Raw genomic sequence first — 16,797 nt, 5'->3', positions numbered from 1 at the left:
GAGCTGAATGTAATCTAGGATGAAACACTGCTGTTTAAACTGGCGGAGCATCCTTCCTGCACATCGGGCTGGACATTCAGTTGGTTTGGTTTTTGCTTGGTTTTGTTTCATTTTATTTTGTTTTTTCTTTTCATTTGGCCTGCAGTTGGGCAGCAACTCTTTTTTGAGATTTTTTTTTTCTTCATGCCTTTAAAGATTTGAAACAACTAGCCTAGAAAGCCTGAAAAATGAGAACCTGATCCATTTCTGATGTGTTAGAAAAGCTCTGGCTCTAAGAGCTCACAAACAGAAGGCTTTGGAACAGGCAAAGCAATCCTAGGAGCAGCACCCTGATTATGCCTGAAGTGAGAATACACTCTATGTAGTTTGGAGAACTACTGCTCCACAAGATCGAGGCCCTCCTCAGAGCAATCACAACCAGGTACCTCCGTCTGTACACTGAGCAGCTAAATGGACTCCCTAATGTGCTTGTGTTTTAAAAATTCCAAAACAAATCTACCTGATATAGAATTTATGAGGAAGCTTCCCTTGTGTTAGTGAAGAGGAATATTTTTCTCCTTCTTAGCTGCTACTGGATCAGCTGCTACTTCAAAATAATGCTCTCAGAGCTGTTGTTTAGGTGAAATTCCTGTTAAACATTTTTAAGGTAAAACTCCTATTAAAAATTGTATACCTTTCGGAAGCTATTACTCATTTCTTAAAGAAAGTAAATCTTTTAGAATGTTTTTTGATTTTTTGGGTTTTTTTTTTTTTTTTACAAAATCAAGCAGCAGAAAGCTAATTCTAATGTTAACTTTTTTATCAGTTTTGGAAGGGAAAAATAATTTTGAGGCTCAGTGAATAAACTGCAAGGACTTAAAAATCATCTCAGTGGATTCTGTGTAGTTGTGCATTGTAGAAAAGCTACTGCAGGGTTGTGAAGTGGTTGATGGCTTCCTGTATGCAAAATATCCTCTTGAACTTAAAATCAATTAGGTGCCCAAGATTTCTAAGGCTTCTTTTCCCTTCCTGTCTGCATTGCCTTCCTCTTTCTGCAGGAAAAGAAACCCACCTTCATGAGTTCTTAATGAAATCTTCATGAATTTTTAACTACAGCATTTTTAATGCACAATTATTTTTACCTTTTTATAGAGTTATTTTCCCCTATGGGAAGGAATGCCTAAAGCCTTAACGGTAAAATAAGAAAACTGCAACCTGTCCAAGGTACCACTGGTAGCAGAGGGCTCCCCAAATCTTTTGCTTATTTTCTTCAGTCTTTCTTTGCTGTGTTTCTAATGGCAGACAAGCAGTCTTCAAAACAGACATCCCTAAGTGGAATTATTCTAGGAGGAAGTAATTGCTTTGCAATAAAATTAAGTGAAATTGGTTTCTGCAAATTAACTACATCTGAACTTTTAAGAAATCCACACACCTAGCTTCAACCACTGAAAAGCCTATTCCACATGAAAGCAATCACTGCTATTACAATTAAAATCACAAATGACAGCTATGGATGCCCACTTTATTTTTCTGCCTTGTGTATTTCAAAGAAAATATCATGAGGTGCTTTTTCTCTACTGCCAGAAGTACTCAATGCCAAACACTGAAGGGGGAGGGAATGAAGTCTCTATTTAGCATTCTTCCACTCGTTACCTTTTCTGGATCCTGCAATACTTTCTGGAAGCAGCCTGTATGGCAGGTACCCTGAAAGGCTCAACATCATCCCTGAGCACAGTGACACCCACTTTCTACAGGTTAGCTGAATACAGAAAATCCTCCTTGGACGGAAACTGAGATCTGTGAGTCAGTTATCAGTTTATGGATCAGTTAAGCTCATGAAAACCATATTCCCCTTAAACCCACATATCTCACAAAAACCTCACGACTGATCAAATGCATCCCTTGTCTCCCTTCACTGAGGTTTATAGGAATTAAAAGTCTTCACATAGTTTCGGGGAAAAAAAACATTGTCAAATTATTCTTACAACACTTGCATAGCTTTGGTTTCCTAGTATCCTGTGGGTGTTCACAACAGTCCTTTAGGGAAGAGGCTGGATGTTCCATGAGTAGTAATGGAATTTTAAAACATTACAAATACTAGACTAATTCCTGCTGGGGGTGAAAATCAACTACAGATAATACAAAGATACTCAACATACTTTTTGTGAAGCACTACTCACCCTGCCTTATTCCTCCTGAGTTTTAAACCTTTGATTCTTGAATCATAAATGCAACTATAATCACCAATTTGCCAGAACTTAAAGATCTTTACATTAAGGCTTGCTTTGTAAAACCGGCCCATGGTGCACTTATCCTACCCACTTTGCTTCTCACGCGCAACATTCTCCCGCTGTCTTAATTTTGATCCTTTGTATGGCCACAACTGCCAATGGAATCCATGCCACGCTACACACCCGCCCTTTCAGGGAAAGCGTGGTGTAGCATTTCACTTTAACATCCACAGCTCCAACAGCAGCCAGGGTCCTGAAGCAGCCGCCCTGATGCAGCAGATTCCAGGTTTCCATGTATCTGAGTCATTAATGCTTCATTCGTAAGCCACTGGATGGGGTTTCCTCCAAACTCTGACAACTTTCTTCAGAATAAATTATTCTTTTTTAAAAAAAATCACCAAAAGAAATCAGTAACAGTGCTTAACGCCACCACCCCCATTCCTTCATTACTGCAATTTGAAACTTATCTTTTATCTAAATGGAGAGTTTTCTTTTGGTTAAAAAAAAATCAATAGTGTGTAATGTAAAGTTCTCTGGAGTCTTGTTAGGCATTTTATGAAATCTTCAAAACAAAAGTCAAATCAGATATGCCTACAAATTTCCATCTGAAAATGAGTAGCTATAATATCTTACTCCACCCTGAAGTTTTTTTGGATAGAGACTTTTTATCCCCCATTATTTAACTAAACTAACTCTGAGGCGTATGATTACACTATCCACAAGTTTAAAAAAGGTTACTTTCCTGCCCCCTCTCTACACTCCTGGTCCCCTCCCCTACCAAAAAAAATGTAAAGAAAAGAAAAACCCCTCTCTAGCTGTTTCAGGCCACCAATCAATCCAATTTACTGCAGGTACAATTTATATGTATGGTGCACGCCACAACAAAACCACAGTGTGATGCCAACATGGCCCTTAAGAAAGTTTTCCCCTAAATCTCTGGAAAGGAGCTTTAAAAGAAAGCAAGGATTACAGCCAGCGAGAAGGTAGGGAGGGGACTTACCTCAAACCCAGCCAAGCGGAAATCAGAGCAGTAATTCTACAAGTCGACAGAGTATGCTTTCAAAGCTGTAATGGTGTGAAGAAGTGCGGGCAGCCTGGCCTGCAGGCAGCACTAATACACTGGTGACTAATGGCCGGGCCCAAGCAGACAATGAATTTGGGGCTTGAAAACTAACAGAAACCATGCAGTACTTTGACAAATGGGCTTTCACGATTTCATTCATTGAATAACCTTTAAGCACAAAATTGGCTGCAAGTTCTCTTGGGAATGATATGACATGTTGCCGGACAATGATGTAAGTATTTTCTTTTTTAATTATGACTCTTACACAAACTCTACGAGCACCATATACAAGGACGCGGACACAGACACCACAGATGGAGAACTCAACACAATATTGGCTTTCAGGAGGGGGCTGAAATGTTCCAGGGCCACCTTATTAACTATGTAATGGCTTTTTCATTCAGCTTCTTTAGAAAGCCATAGATTTTCTGAGACATTTTGTCGGGTTGAAATATACACACCCAGAACAAAAACCACTTTCACATTAAAGAAGCGGGGAGGGGGACAACAACAACCACAACAGAATACAGTGGTAATGAGAAGCTAAGAAATATACTAGAATACAGTGCATTTAGAATTACAAATGGAAAAAGCCTAATTTTCAGGGGCCAGGCAAAGGAAAATGTCATAAAACAACAGAGACACCACGTAAAAGTTTGCACTCAAACGCACTTACAAACACATTTAACACTCAATTTCTTTCCAACAGCTTTTCTCCCCTCTTCCCCAGGCATTAGTTAGCCTTTCCATTTAGAAATACCAATTTTGGCAATTCTTAAAGAGAGAAGGACATATCTAAAGTGTCTCTAAATTAACAAGTGCCAGACAGCATCGCCTTCAGCAGGTCCTAAAAACTTAAGAAAAGGATCTTAAAACAGGAAGCTTAGTGAGCTCATAAAACTGTTGTTGGAGCCAGGAACACATAGCATATTTAATCTGCAAACTGTGAGAGTCCACAGTGATTTCAGCAAGATCTGAGGCATGCCCTCAAGGTTTACTGGGATCTGGGATTAGGGGGCTGGTAAGAACCTCTACTGCCCATGGACATGTTTTTCTTCTGCAGTTAAACACAAATGCAGGGAGACGTTTGACTGCTGCTTGGCGTTACTGCTCAAGTTATATAAAAGCTTTGCAGCTCCTTTTGCTGTCAATATATCAAAGTTTAAAAAAAATCATCAAAGTGTGAAATTTCATTTAAAGTCTTCGCCAGCCTACAGCTCTATTTCACAGGCCCATCAAATAAAAGTAAAGATGAAAAATACACTGAAAGTACTTGAAAAAGTTTGCAGCAGTGCTCCTGCCCCTGTTGTTGTTTATTCTGTCTCCCTTTATTTGCTTTGAAAGTAGAACAGATCAATTTTCATCTAGAAAAATGACAACATGAAGTGAAAGGCAGCATCTTCTTTCAGGCATTAATGAGAAGACAACTTGAAATCATTATTAGAGTTAATCTTTTGTTTAACAAATATATATGTATTTGTTTCTTCTGTAGTCATTTCAGCCTTTTAATTGGCTCTCGTGATGTTAAGTTTGCAAAGAAGTCCTGAATCTTCGGAAACACAGAAGACAACCTGAGCATCCGAATGCCAGCAGAACTTCAACCCTCTTTAAAGAATTCTTTAGCTGGGGATTTACAACAATTGCATGAAGAAGAAAAGTCTCACTTTTAAGATAATCTACTGTAGTCTAAAAGCATTAACATTCCATTACTAAGGTTTTCTGGAGCATTTCATGACTCATTGATTCTTTCTCCTTCAAGACTGGTTTTTCTTAGTGCCTTGCTGTCTCCATGTGGGTGTATGCAAGGATGATCATTAAATTGCTTCCTTTCATAAGCTCCCAAACTCTACCCTGGGCGCACGGGGGAGGGGATCTCAGGAAGCAGGATACCTTACATAGGAGGAAGGACCTCTAAAAAGCCAGCCCAGAGGAAGTCTGAAACCCTTACAGCATGCAGGTAATTAAAGAAACTTCACTGGTGAAGAAACAAAGGCAAGTCCAACTTTTAGGCTGGGGCATCAAATTGATAAATTAACGATTCTTTCATTAAATAAGTAATGAAATAACCGAAGAGGGCCATTTTTCATCAGTGCTGAATTTTCTCATTTCTATCTATGGTCCTCAGCAAATGAGACGCGTACAATAAAAATGTGTGTCTATCAGGGTTCAATCAAGGAACACAAGCATGGTAAAAGCACAGGGAATTGGTAGGCATCAGGGCCAATGCTACCAGTCTATTAGAAATAATGCAATCTATCCCTTTAGAGTGTTTTTGCTTGTGTAAAATTTCACTAGACATGTCTCACATTGAACTCATTCATGCATTTTAAACCAAAACTTCCCTAGGCTGACTTTCAGAATTATATTTCCTGAAAGGATCTCCCCTTAGGCAGAGAGCTTCTAATTAAATAGCTTTTAGTGTAAAATAAACTCTCTGCTCTATATAAATATGCTATTCCAACTAATTTAAATGTTATTTCATGTTTGTTTTATGTTTGACTGTAATCTAACTGGCCATGTATTTGTGTATCAGGTTAAGAGCAGTATTTCCTAACATAAACAAATTCTAAGGATACTTCACAGTTCCCTTTGCTAAAACCAATCGCCACTGTTTTAATAAATTCCCTCAACTGAAATTCTGCTCTGCTTTAGAAAACTGAAGAAATCTGAGTTATTTCTACTATTTTAAAACATAGCATTTTCTTCCTTCAAAATAATCTTGACACATGTAATTAAGAAGCTGTCAGACTATTATTAATTTTTAATTTAAAACCTAAATGAAATAATTACAGGAATCAATCAATAAGGCACCTATTCAAATTACAGAGCAATTACATAAATACTCAAAATTAATACTTTAGGGCCAATTCCTGAAGATTTTGGTCTACAACACGAGAAGTCAAACCACACAAAAAGTGTACCCAGGAGAGGCTGAAGCGTCCCTGCCTTAGGTAGGTTGGAATGAGATCATTTCAGATGGCCCCAGCAACTCCCCCAGCCATGCCCAAGGCGCTCAAGCAACAACTCTTCTTAAAAAGTGAATTTATTTCCACCGGATGCATATTTCAAAAATAAAAACAAAGAAAGAAAAACAGAAAGGCCTCCGCCAAAATCACATTTAGGAGGGAAAAGCAAAGCCTAACTGCAGAGGAGAGGAACAGAACTGAGGAGGTGTCTTCAGAATTGGTACGCTAATGGCACTGCCCGTGTATTTTCGGGGGCTGGCCCCCCATACCTCTAAGGAAAGGGCTCTTTTACTGGGAGACGCGGACAGTCCATCATTTCAAACTGATGTGGCAGCTGGAAAATTTGGAACAGCTGGCAGAGAGCTGGGAGAAAATGTTTTACATAAATATATGTACATAGAAGCTGGCGGAGGGCCACGAGCACTGTACCCAAGGCCAGAATCTACCCGGCAATCTAATCAGAGAGATAAACTGGGGGCGGCATGGAAACAGCGAAGGTTTCAAACCTCCTCAATCTTGGCACAGAGTTAGCACGGGAAACCCCGGAGTCCCAGGCTTCCCGGGGGATGGCATCTTAGAGAAAAGGCCACGTGAGCGCAAAGTTCGGAAAAGGATGAAAAGCCGGGCGTGGGTGGAGCGCCTGCATGTAGTGATCGCTTATCAGTTGCTTCACAAACTCCAAGTTTGGGGATCAATATTTGTTCCCTCGCCACCTCCTCCCGCCCCTTGTCTGCACTGTAACTAGAAATTCTCTGTCCCCGCAGAGAGATGCATTCCCCATTCTGTTCTGCATAGAGTCACGGCTACTTTGCTCGTGTGTGTGTGTGTGTGTGTGTGTGTGTGTGTGTGTGTGAGCGTGCGCGCGTTGTCCCTAGAAAAGAAAATAAATAAAAGAGAATCCCACATCACATTCAGACGGTACAACTTTCACTTTTCCTCTGACGACTGAGGCGCGCCTCTGCATCCGCTCACACCACATCCCCGCCCTCCGAAGAGAAGCCCAGGCTGCAGTATGCGCCGGCAGCGACCGTCCCCGCGCGTCCCCACCTCGCCACCGCCGCCTCCTCCGCGCGTCCGAGGGCCTTGCGCGCCGCGCGCCGTAGCCCGGGGCACAGAGCACGGAACCGGAGGCTCAGGGCTCTCAGAGCTTTTTAACTCTTTGCGCAGGAGTGTCGGCGAGGGTCGGAGTGGTCACCAATGCAAACTTCGCGTCCGCTGCGGGATGTGCAATTCTACAGTCTGTCTGGACAGCTGCAGAAGCAGACACTTGGAAAGGACAGAGAAGACTCGCAATGACCCTTACAGAGGTTCCTCCATCGGGGTGGCCAGTGACAGCCATTTTCGTCCCATCTCGCTCCTCAGCTGGGGACCACCTCTGGACCCGAAGGCCAGGGACACTGCCGCGGGACCCGGCTGCGAGGCCGCAAAACAAAGAACTTCGGGCGGGACGTACCTGAGGCGCGGCGAGGGCTGTCAAGTCCCCGAGCGTCCCATAGACCCGGTCCGGGGCGCGGGCAAATGGATGGCGGCGGGCGACTACCGCGAGCTGTGGGGCTGGAGCCTGGCTGCGCCCGCCGCGGGCATAGCGCGGGGAATCGGGCGGCGGGGCGCGTGGGAGGCGGCCGGGAGCGCGAGCGCGAGTGTGCCCGGCCTGCTCCCGCCCGCTCTTGCAGCTCGGGCATCAGTTGCAAGGATCGTGTAATCCGATCCCTTCTGACTCACAGGCCCTGAGTGACAGTTCTGATTTGGTTCCGCCGCGGGAGGGAGGGGAGAAGAGAAAGAAAGAACTCCCCCACCGGCCGCCCCTGCGGGCTTCCGATCCACTTTCCGGAGTGAGGTCCCATCCCGCCAGGAACCCCCCGCCCGGACCTGCGCCGCCCGCGCTACTCACGCGGTGCAGAAGTTGTCCCCGCCGCGCGTTCCCCTCCCGCGCGCTTCTCCCGCGCGCCTCTCCGCCTCCTCTTCCTCCTCCACCTCCCCGCATTCCTCCTCCCCCAAGTTTTAACAGATGTGGCCGGACTCTGACTCTCTTGACTCTCAGACTCTCTCTTTCTTCTTCCTCCTCCTTCCCCTCCGCCTCCCCCTCCACCACCACCTCCTCCTCCCTCTTTCCTCCTCCCCCTCTCCTCCTCCACCTCCTCCTTCTCCACCACCTCCTCCTCCCCCTCTCTTTCCTCCACCCCACCCCGCCCAGTCCCAATCTCGCGGCTGCTCTCCGTCTCGGAGACAACGCGCGGTGCAGCCGGACGCTGCTGCCGCCGCAGGGGGCGAAGTTGGAAAAAGTTGGAGTGCCGCTCTCGCCTTACTTTTGCTTTCTCGCTTGTAGGCCGCTCCCAGCGGGTCCCCTCCAGGGAAGCCGGTCCCAGGGGCGACGAGGGGGGCCTGGAGGCCAGGGTCCGGGGCGGCTGGGGGAGCCCGGGCGCCCCAGCCACGCGCGCACTCCCTCCCCGCCCGCGCCCCTCCCCTGTGCTCGCACAGACACATCCGTGCCCGCTCCTCCTCTTCCCCTCGGTGACCCCGCGCCCGCCCGCCCGCCGCGCCAGGCCCCACCCACCCGGCAGGGGAAGGGGCCCGGCGTGATGTCATGCTCACCCTCCCGGCCAGCGCGCCGGTGCGCCCCTCTTCACCCGCCCAGCCAGCGCTCTTTCCTCCCTCTTGCTGCGGGGTTGGACTCCCCTTCATTCTTCACAGGTTCCTCGGATTACCACCCTCAACCTTAGCTCCCTCTTTCCTTGTTTCCCCAGACCAACCCTGCAACACCCTCTCGCGCAGGATGCTGCTTTGGAAAGTTAAGGGTTCTGCTGCAAGCTGGACTCATCTGTCCTTGGTGGAATCTGGGAAGTGGGACTCCCATAGCTTGCCTGCTGTCCCAGAGGGCTGTTCATTTAGAGGCAAAAACAAAGCCTGGGCTAGGAGCCTGGACTCCGTGCTTTTCCTTCAGCTATAAAGAGTCTCTGTCCTTGATTAATCTTTTTTTAAAGCCCAGTGCAGAAAAGGAAAAAAAAAAATTCCTCCTTCAACAGGCCAGCCCCCATTCATCTGGTCCTTCTCAGTGTATCCATATTGGACCTGAAACCAGAAAAATGAGATCCAAGGCGAAACAAAGGAACATTCCAAAGTCCCAGACTGAGGTATCTGCCCACCTACCCAGCCTGAGCCTGGAGCTTAAGGTGCGCTGGTGGGGAGTCACAGCGTGTCTCCACGGAAGCTGTGAGAGTGGGTGGACGCGTGATCGCTGTTAGGGTTCGAAGAGCATTTTGAGATCCAGATGCTTAGCTGGAGAATTTCTTAAGGGAACTGAAGGCGGTATTCTTTGTTTCGTGGGACTTCTTGCTTATCACAGTGACCAGACAAAAGCTGAGGCTGACTTGTAGCATTTATGATAGAAGTAGCAAAAATACTTGTTCATCTTTTAAGATTTCTACTTAGACACTTGTTAGAAGGAAAACCCAAAACACTACTCATTTGTCACAGAAAATAGGAGTGTGAGAAGACAGGGGTACCCCCAGCTCCGTCACTGCTGGCCCCAGGCCAGGGAGGATTGTTGGAGCCTCCTTAGACTCCAAAGCCACCTGCGGGTCCCCGGCTGGAACACCAAGTCTCCTGTGTCCCAGGACAGCTATGGATTTCTAGTGAGATCACATCTATCCAAGTGCAGAAGGAATTAGTTTTACAATAGCAAGCTACTCCTTCAGCATCAGCCTTTTTTTTTTTTTTTTTTTCTATTAGAGACTGTTTTGTGTTTCTGTATGGATCTCATGAATGCAAATCATACATCACGGTTCATGGCAAAAATGAAAAGGACAGCCAATAAATCAACAAGTAAAATAAAGTAGATATTTTGAGTTTTATTTAGGTCCTCTGCCACATTTTGAGACACAGAGATCTTGATTTTTCCATTCTAAAAGGACTAGTAGGAAAGAGGACAGCTAATCTTTTCCCTTGAGCCCAGCAAAGCAACTAAAAGCAAGGGAGCAAGAATAATGCTGTGTGCTTTGTGTTCGGATTTCCTCACCTGAGATTCTGGGTGGAAATGTCCAGCTCTCTGCATTAGGGGTAAACACGTATGGTAATGAGTACATTCTGCAGAAATGATACAGGAGGGGAAAACAAACCCAAATTATGCCTTTGGTCTGAGTTAAATACTTGCAAGGCGCAGTGACTTTCAGTCTGTGTCTACTTTGGAGTGCTTTTTCAAGTGAAACTTACGTAAGTAAATGTAATTTATGTAAGTATATATTAAAATATATAATACATGTGATATTAATATATAAGATAAACTATATTAAAATATATAACATAATATTTAAAAGTACAATATTACATTTAACATTAAAATACCATATATGATATGTTTATATATGCATATATGTGTATATATGGGAGAGAGACTTCTGGGTGGAGTGGGGTATCTAATCCTCCTTCACTCACTACCTTTCTTCAGTTTCTCCTGAGATATATTTAACAGTCTCAAAACTCATCTAAATTTCAGTATGGGCCTTTCTCTCATCATGACAAGCAGTCACTCTGAGATACCCTTCTTGAAGTCTAAAATAACACCTTCAGAAATTTACTTATTGCCTGCTAGCAATCTTTTTCATAAGCAAAAGTCTTCACTTTTCCCCCTCTTTGGGGAAAGTGAGGCAGGAGATTTGAAGATGCTCTTACTGGTTCCCCAAGGGCTACTCTGACAAAGCACACCAACTGGACACTCGACAGATGTTTCGTGCCTGACCTCTCTTGAGGCTGGAATCCTGGAATTAAGGTGACAGGCATAGCCATGTTCCTTCTGCAATCTGTGGAGGAAAGTTTTTCCTTAGCACCTACAGGCTTCAGACAAGAGCTGTGAGTCCTTGGTGTGCCTTGGTTTGGGCTGCTTCAGTTGGGCCTGCCTCCTGCTCACCAGGAGCACTCCTTAGTCTATCTCCCTCTTTAATGAGGACTGAGTCACGGCATGTTCAAGGACCATTCCACTCCAGCATGAATGTACCTTAACTGTGTTTCTAAGGAAGATCAAGTTTTGAAGTCCCTGGGAATAGATGTGTAATGTATCGGGGGTGCACAATTCACCCCATAGCTGCACAAGTCTGCGAGAAACTGGTGGGCTGGAGGCTTGGCCACCAGATTCGCAATGTTGAGGGAGTTAAATCATGATGAAGAGGTGGTGAGGTCACTGGCAGAAAAGGTGTGCCCTTGGCAGGTAATTCCTTTGGGACCTTACTTGTCTTCAAAAGAGCCAGTAGCTACAGAAGAGTAAGGCCAGCTCTTTCCCTGACTCTAGTGTCTTACCTATGTGGATTGTTCTCAATATGAGGCCCTTACCAGAGTCTAAATTGATGCAACTTCCTGATCTGAGACTTCCAACATCTATGTCTGAGAACTAAGTAACCTTTTTACTTTATGAACTACTTAGCCTCAGGTATTTCCTTATAGTCAGAGAACTAGCTCTCAGTTTGTATTCCCAGAGGTGAATCACTTTTTCCAAAAGGATAAGTATTCTCTTGGTCAGTCTGGAAGGATAGCTACACACAAACAAAAAACATTTGCACTTCATCACACAAACCTTAAGCAAAGGCTAACCTGAGTCTTTTATGAATGCCAGGACTCTCCTTTTTGAGACTGGTTCCCTTTTACAGTGCAGACTTTGGCATTCCTTCACTTCTCCCATCATGTAATGCCTTCTGTCCACCGCAGTCTCAAGGGGCTTCAGTACCCTGAAGTCACTTTGTACCACATGTGTGTAGTTAGAAAGATCCTTCCTTCTGTTTCTTGGACTTAGAGACTTGGGAGTCTCCCTGCCTCTCTTTCTCCCTCGACCTCTGTATTTTTTCTCCCCCACCCTCTTCCATTCTCTGTCTGTATTTCTCTACCTTCCTTTCCCTTTCCTCACTGTATCCTGCTCCTGTGATGACAGGAGTACATCCTTGAACACTAGAGAATGGGAGATCATTCTCCTTTGTTCTCCATGCCTAACTCCTAGTGTCCAGCTTGCATTCAGACCTGAGAGAAACTCCAAGACAAATGTTTCAGGAAAAATGTCCAGGACACCAAATAGCTGATCTTGAGCCTAAGATCAAGGAAGTAGCCATGAAAGTTCCACTCAAATTGGACAAGGTCATGTCTCCCCACCTCCCCTGACCACCCTGTTTCCTGGGTGCTGTCTTCCACACTCACTTCCAGGATTTCAAGGGCCATGAAGATCCATGGGCAACACCTGGTCCATCCCCATGTGCATCTCCTTAGGCTTCCTGCTGATCTCTTGGATTTGCTTGTTGCCCAGGTCATGAGTGTAAGCATGCAGGGAAGGTGCTGGGCCACCTCTCATGGGTGGCAGGGAAGGGAATACTTCTGCAGGCAGGATAAAATGACAAAGCTCAAGCTTCCCCCAAGCCACTGGGTGGCTGCCAGCCAAGAAAGTGCCTTTAAGAGCCTCCCACACAGGGCCTTCCAGGGCTCCGCACTCAGCACCCGCACGCTAGTCCTTCCATCTTTCTGGAGTGCTGGGATTATAAATGGAACCCAGATGTCTGCTGTGTCCCTCTTCACCTTGGAGATGTAGCTATAATTGGCTTGGACCTCAGCCAATCCCACAAGTTAGGAAGATCTAAAAGCCTCTCTTTGGTTTGCAGCACATTTCAGAGGCCGTGGCTGGTGCGTGACATTGACACACAGAGACCCTTGCCTGCTGCACAAGAAACCCCAGGTGCTGTAAGCAAGGGATGAGCTGGGAGATTTCCCTGGGCAGCCCAGAGATGATTGTCTGCACCCCTTTCTTTTCCAAAGAAAGTCATTTTCTTTCTGGGTCTCACACAAAGCACTTTAGTGACCAGCATTTTCTCCTTGTTTCCCTTGGAGCTCATTCATGAGACACGATGGGGTTCCTGGACTCTTTCAGCTCCATGTCCCTGCGATCATCCACCTCACCATGTCTCTGAGCTCCCATAAAGTGACAGTGAGCAGTGGCCTGTGGGACAGATGCCACCTGCTGACGTGTGTCATTTAGTGTGCCTCTCCAGAGCCTCTTCAGGACTCTCTCTGTGGCCGCAGTCTGTGCCACTCTCTACTTCCTCCACACGCAGCCTCCCTCCTTCATACAGTCCACCTTCCTCCTGCCACTCCCATTTTGGCTGCCTCTACCTTGCATAATCCACTGTGCATTAACTGAGGATTGCAGTGCAGACAGGAAGGGATGAGGTGTTAAACAAACCCAAGAAGGCCAATCTGCACCAGAATTCACCACCAGGGTTTTTCTTTTTAACCTTTTTCCAAAGTACCCATTGTACCTTTTCCACTGGCTTATCATTATCATTTTTTATCAACTCTCCTTTCCTATTTAGCGTCTGGTACAAGTAATTTTGCTTCTCTCTGGTGGAACACTTCACTTCTGCCTCATCAGACTAACGAGGGGTTTTCTGTTTTGTTTTGTTTTGTCTTGTTTATGGTACTGGAGATTGAACCCAGGGCCTTTGCACTGAGCTACAGTCATCACCACCCTTCTTTAATTTTGAGGCAGAGTCTTGCTAAATTACACGCTGGGCTTTAAATTTGATCCTGCCTCAGCCTCCAGAATGCCAAAGAGGAAAAGTATTCTGAGATGCCAGGATGCAGCCACATGTAGCACTGCTGATTAGCAGGGAGAAGGCCCTTCTCTTCCTGAGAAGGCAGTTCAGAACGCCTCGTATCAACTGCTTTGTCTTTTGAGTCTGTCACTCCACCTCCTCTCATGTACCCCTAGCAGCAATAAAGTTTGTTTGTTTGTTTGTTTGTTTTTTCAGACAAGTATGAGAAATTCTAGTGAAAAACTCAGTTGACTAGAATTTCCTCCCTTTTGTTACAGAAAAAGTGGACAAGATAGAGACCAGATACCTGGGAATATAATGATGAATTGGGCTATTTCCAATCAAGGCAAGAAGCAGTGGCTGTGTGCTTAGTTACCCTCACGCTCCCAGGAAGAGATGCCATCCCTCAAACTGAAGAGCTGCCCAATTTGGAGAAGGAGGCCCAAGCTCAGTGTGAGATGTGAACAGGAACAACAACCGGAGAACAATGGGTCACAGGTCCAGAACACCAAAGGAGGCATCCAGGACCAGCAAGGCTGGTACAGAGAATAGCTTTTCAGGTCACTGTGACCGCTAACCATGATATGCCTACTTGATTGGATTCAGAAATGCCTGGGGATTGGTGAAGTACCCTTTTCCTGTATCAGTCACGGATATGTGTCCTTGTGTACTATATAGGGTGTCTCTCCCCTTCCTCTCTGGCACTGTTCCCTTGGTCTCTTTCCTGGCCACCGTGAACTAAACATCTTGGTTCTGCCACTCCCTTCTGCCATCAAGCTTCTGCCTCGGAGCAGCTGAACACGGACTGAAAGCTCTGAAAATCTGAGTCCAATTAAACCTCTCCCACTTTAAGCTGTGGGTGTTGGATATTGTGCCTCAGCCAGTGGAAAACTGACTAATTCAGTGGCCTGGAGAGAACATTCATGGACCCTAAAGGGAATGTTCTAGCCAGAGAATAGAAAGACATAGGAATACTGTAGTACATGATGGGAACAGTGGAGAGCTCAGACCTCACTGTCACACATGTTTTATGGTCCAGCATGGCTGAAGAAGGGAGTGCATGTTCTGTAAAGAACGAAAAAGGTAGAAGTCATCAGTTTGTCTATCTATCTATCTATCTATCTATCTATCTATCTATCTATCTACCTGTCTATCTACCTATCCATGCATTCATCCCTCCATCCATCCATAATGCATAGCATATGGTTCTACTTTTTAAGAAAATGACAGAGCCTCACTTTTTGGAGTTCTAATGTTTATCAGAAGCATTCAAGAAAGAACAGACCAGGATTTAGATATTTTCTCTACTGTTGATAGCTCTGTATTTGCCAAACCAATTCACTCACTTTTTCTCTCTCTCTCCATGGGAAGCAATAATGTCCATCTCACAGTGACTGTGAAAAGAGGAGACGGTGAACATGAAGAGATGCATGCACTTCTGGGTGAGTAAATGCCAAGAGACGCAGAAGCACTTTTTCTCTTCTTCCTCCTCTTCTCTATGCCAACAGAGCCCACATCGCCATTTGCAGCTTTTCGTACTCAATAAACAAGGCAAAGGAGACACAGAGACTTCAGCCTCTGTTCTACCTAATCTATGAAAGGATGACTCACTTGGAATAGTTTTTCTACTGAAATATACAGCATCACAAAACTATTTCAAGTGTTCATTACTCAAAAAGCTCTTGGGAGCAAAACTGCAGCCCCAAAGAAGTGACTTGCCAGCTCCGGCTAACTTACTACTCTTTCATGCCCAGTGCCATTTCAGATGTTGCTTACTGATTTGACACTCAGAAAAAATAAAGATCAAAGTCTCTGACTCATAGCCCCTGTAGTTTTTCTTTAACACCACTCTATAAGTCATTCTGGCTTAAAGGATGGGACATACGGGTGACAAGATGGGGCTACTATCCTGCTCCTGATCTATTCCAACAGGAGGGAGCTTGGAGCAATTCTCAGTTTAATCACATGTTCATTCTTCACCTGGATAGGGAGCATATGGTATGTGTGACCAGCTGTACATGTTACTGGTCATATGGTGGTGACACAGAGTGACATTCCTTACCTTCACACAGATTAGGGAAGACAAGCAAGAATATACCCACTTGTACACTCACACCCCCTCCTGTGTACACACATGTGCTGTAATGGGCGCTGTAAAGGAAAAGGGCAGATTAACACAGGATGCACCTTGGAGTCACGGAACAGGGGAGTAGGATTATAGGTTGGCCGATATCATATTTAAGACAGGAGGAGGTGGGGATCTCAGAATGAAGGGCAGCAATGAGGCAGGTGGTGTGAGAAGAAAGCTCCGGACAGAGGGAGCAGGCAGCTATAGGCTCTCAAATAGGCAGAGCTTGTCAGATTCTAGGAACAGGTCAGTGTTTGCTTTGCTCTTCCACCTGATCCATGAAATTAGTCTTAAGTAATAACATTTAAAAAAAATTTGGAAGACTTGCTTAAATGCACTGTTATTATAGTGAAGTGTCAGTATATACTTAGTTCCTAATTTTACTCATGGATAAAATTAAGAATCTCACATCACATTTGTTATTTTTTCCTTAAAGTTTCATGTAATAATTAAAAACGTTGAGTATTTCCAATGGGAAAATGAACGTTGCTTAATTTGCCAAGATACTAGCTAGAGAAATATATGCTCCATGTATTTATCAAAGTACCAAATAAAAATATTCCTTCTGCTAACTGCTTAAAGTCTCCCAATATTTGATGTTGTGGAGCATGTATATATATGGATACAAGTGGTGTCTACCTGGGAAGTGTGTTTCAAAAAGAGGCACAAAGATAGGCATGTAAAATCAAAGTTGAGCCTGAAATATGCATTTACAGCAGTCTTAGTTGCTTGTTAACTTGAATTATTAGTGCCTGAGCAACCACAGTCAGACTTCATCTCCTCATGAAAAATGAAGTGTGGAATTGAGTAAATTATCTTTATATGGGCCAGGCAATTAAGGCCAAAAGAGGGTGGTTAGCCCAGATTATCC

At 44.8% G+C, this 16,797-nt stretch overlaps 1 protein-coding gene across 2 annotated transcripts in view; it reads right to left on the bottom strand.

Annotated features, from left to right (window-relative positions):
- Positions 1–8,681, bottom strand: part of Gli3 (GLI family zinc finger 3) — a 278,402-nt gene extending 269,721 nt beyond the window's left edge. For both annotated transcript variants that reach the window (XM_004629558.3, XM_023713477.1), the window contains exon 1: positions 8,546–8,681. The gene's annotated coding sequence lies outside the window, so the exon portion shown is untranslated. The remainder of the gene's footprint in view (positions 1–8,545) is intronic.
- Positions 8,682–16,797: the final 8,116 nt, after the last annotated feature.

The sequence above is a fragment of the Octodon degus genome, unplaced genomic scaffold (genome assembly GCF_000260255.1).
Source record: "Octodon degus isolate 3935 unplaced genomic scaffold, OctDeg1.0 scaffold00031, whole genome shotgun sequence".
Classification (NCBI taxonomy): domain Eukaryota; kingdom Metazoa; phylum Chordata; class Mammalia; order Rodentia; family Octodontidae; genus Octodon; species Octodon degus.
This window is presented reverse-complemented; position numbering and strand designations above follow the sequence as displayed.